We start from the raw sequence: 3,583 nt of genomic DNA on the forward strand, positions 1-3,583 counted from the left end.
TGCCACCTTTATGAGGAATGGGAGGTGGAAATGCTGCTCAATGAGGTGGGACATGAGTACGAGTGTGAAATCGTGGACCGTGGCTATGACAAGGGGAACTGGTTCGTGACGTTACGCAAGGTAGGGGACGCGTACCAGGATGTACAAAACGAGTGACGCCAGTGGGGAGGATGACAATGTGGAGGTCACGGATGAATATGTATGCTTTGAAACTTTCGGTTTCAGTGCATTGCTAGCGTTTTGAATGGCCGTGTGGCAAGTTTGTGAAATAAGGTGTGGAGCTTTGCATCCATCGGGAGAGGCGATTCCCCTCCGGCGGAACGAAACGATTCAAAGTAAATTGGAACGATCATTGCAAAGCATGAATGAGTTTTCCTTCCTGATAAGCAATATTTCCCTTTGTGGACGCGGCGAGAGTTGTAAAAGCTTCCCGTAATCTCACTGTCGGTGGAGGCCCCCAATGGCTTGACCTCGACCCAATGCTTGACTCCATCCAAGAACATTTTGCAAGCAAAATTATAAAAAACGAAGGAGGTGGCATATCGAGTTAAACCCATAACAACAAACCGCAGCCATTGCTTTTCAAAGAACCTGTCTTTTGCTTTCTTTATCAAAAGCGTCATTTCTAGGCCGTTACCGCAAGCAATTCACGAACGTGTACGTCAGTGCTCTGATCCCACCCCATGCCATGTCCTATACATGACTTTGCAGATGAAAGCGCGGCCATGCCGGCCACAAGAAAGCCACCAGCTCCAACATCGTCATGGGAAACACTCAGTGGCGTGTCAGGTGTCCTACTTCGGTGAGAAAGTGGGTTTCAACGGTCTTGCTATAAGCTCACTGGCATACAACCTCCTCCTTACGCTGCGTTTTCCCATCATCTTTCAACGCTCAGAAAAATGCACATCCAACTGAACGAGCTGTGGACAAGCGTCAAAGGAAAGCCTTATGATAAGGATCAGACAGCGTTGGCCTTAAAACGGTGGTTGGATGCGTACACATCAAGCCCTTGGCACGTTCTCATCGGCCCACATGACTTCGTAACCAATATCCGCTACCGCTCCCGTCCACCGCCTGCCCGCTGCTTCCTCTTCGCAAACACACACCACCAGCTCCGGGCTCTCGTTTTTCAATCCTCGCCGCGTCCTCCCTCGCCCTCTGCCCCCTGCCCTTCCCCTCTTCCAGTGACCTCACGGAAGACGCTCGTCTACCGCACCAATCTCCCTTCCGAGGGGCATGAAGGCTCCCCACCACTACATTCCACGCCCTCCCTGTCCCTCCTTTTGGCTTTGGCCACGCACTCTCTGCACAACGCCGAGGGAGAGCCTGTGAAAGCCAGCGTGGCCCTCAAAGCTGCCCTCTCGGGCCACCCTGCTTGTGGCGGTCGCCTGTGGCAGGTCGTCTTGGCCAGGGACAGCATAGAATTGGGCATCGCAGTGGAGGCACAACCAGAATCTTTCCTCGACGCCCGGGTGCATGGCGGGGGCAAGGTCTTTCGCATGGTGCTTTGGAGCCACGACCTGCCAATGTCCAGCTGGGATTGGTTAGGCGGTCACTCCTGGTGTTCGCCCCGCCTTCCCTCCCTCCCCTCCCTTTCCTCCTTTCTTCCCTCCCACCCGACCCAGTGGGTCTTTGGCTTGCTCCTGGTTTTGGCCGTGGGGTGCGTGGCCGTAGCGCAGGCGGAGGAATGGGGCCTATGGCGGGCGTGGGGGTGCCCTGCCTGCCATTTGCGTCCAGAGACAGACAAATGCGACATGGCACGCGCGGCGCGTTGCTCGTCGAGTGAGGAGGACATGGCAGGGATGTGTCAGCGTTGGAAAGGAAGGCTGAGGAGCCTCGGATTGGCGGCTTTGACCGCAGCTTGGGTCGGCCGGGCGTGGCAGCGGCGGCCCCTGTCGGTCCGGGCGGGGAGGAGGTCAGGGAAGGGGGGGAAAGGGAAGCATGAATGACGGGAAATGATGGATGTGGAGTGAGGAGGAAGGTGGGGGGAGATGAAAGGAGTGGAGGACCTGGCTGGGGGGAACACTGGAAGGGGGGTCACTCTGAGAGGGGAAAGGCTAAGACAGCATGCTTGGTACTCGGCGACTTCAGAACTGAAAATAAGTGCGGTGCTTCTCTGCGTGGCATTGACCGTGTCTCCTGCCTAGATATGTATCGAAACAGAGATATTACCGAGGTCGAGGGCACAGGGACTAACAAAGTAGCAATAAACTCGAGGCGTGGAGGCTTATGCGTGTCCTCATCCGACGCCCACCTTTAAAAAGCATGCGAATGACTTTAATCCAGGTCGGCGCGCGGGTCTCTCGGTGTCTCTACGGACGAATGTATTGATCATGTCTACGCCTGGTCGATCTCCCGTTAGGCTAGGCCCTCCTTTCCTTGTTCCACCCCACGCTAGTGCTACTCTTTACACGCTCGTTTTCCCGCCCATGTCTGCACCTACGCCGCCTCGTTCCGTCTTGCTTGGCATTTCAACTTTTCCATCAGCTAAAGATTACACATTTACGCTCTTTCCATACTGCCTCGAGTCGAACATTTCGACTCCCTTGTGCAACAGCCCCTCTCTCAAAACTCTTTGCTCTTCACTTTGCCCTGCCGCTGCTCCCTCATCAACAATACGCCCCAGACTACGAAGGCGACCACGTGCAACGCCACAGCCCCCAAGACGAACGCGCGCACGACCGGGGGTAGAGTATCCAGGAAACCTGGCTTCGTTGAGTCGCTGCTTGATGGTGCCGATGCCATGTTGACTTTGATATGTGGGAACTGTGGACGTATGCGCCAGGGTACATGAAAATAAGTCGTCTACAGAGCCTGGCTTAACGCAATAATATTGAAAAGTACCATGGACAGACGCAAACCCGTCGAAAGTCAAAGGGGAATTCAGGAGGCAGCTCTCGCTTTGTTCCTCACGTCGCTACTTCACTTGTGATGCTGGGACCTTACACAACCCAAAACGTGCCAACAAACATGTCTGTGTGCTTCTTCTCAAGTTGGCATGTCAAAGTCCAGAAATTTTGAGCCCGTCGATGGCCTCCTGATTTCTTTTTCGATCTCAATAGCCAAGAGTCAGTCTCTTGGCTAGTGGGAAAACAAAGGTTGGCGAGGTCGACCAGGTCGTGAGGCTTCTCACGCTTACACAGCCACAAAAGCAAGACTCGCGTGTAACAATCAGCGGGCATGCACCTTTTTTTCAACGGCTAAATGGTGACAGATCGTGTATGCACGAGGTTTTGGAACTTCCTTGCGGCGTTTGCGAGGTTTAAGGCTTGTGCGTGGTCGTGTCACCCCCCGCCCTGGCGTCATGCTTAAGAGTAGCTACACTACCATGCGAAATCCCCTGAGACTGGCTTGCGCGTATTTTATGCATTGATGCCTCGGTTATACCTCACACGCCCTCACGAATTCATGAACGTCCTTCCAGGATTCTTGTGCTTCGTGCCAGCACCATCGTCCCCATGATAGCCCGGCAAGTTGTGCGACGTCTCAGCTCCCGGTTTTCACCTCGATCGGGGGCTTCCGTCGCAGCTGCCACTCCCGTACGTGCACTTCTATTTTGAGCAATGTTGTGGATGAAGGAGGG

This window comes from Nannochloropsis gaditana (assembly GCF_000240725.1).
Source record: "Nannochloropsis gaditana CCMP526 unplaced genomic scaffold scaffold310, whole genome shotgun sequence".
Lineage (NCBI taxonomy): Eukaryota > Eustigmatophyceae > Eustigmatales > Monodopsidaceae > Microchloropsis > Microchloropsis gaditana.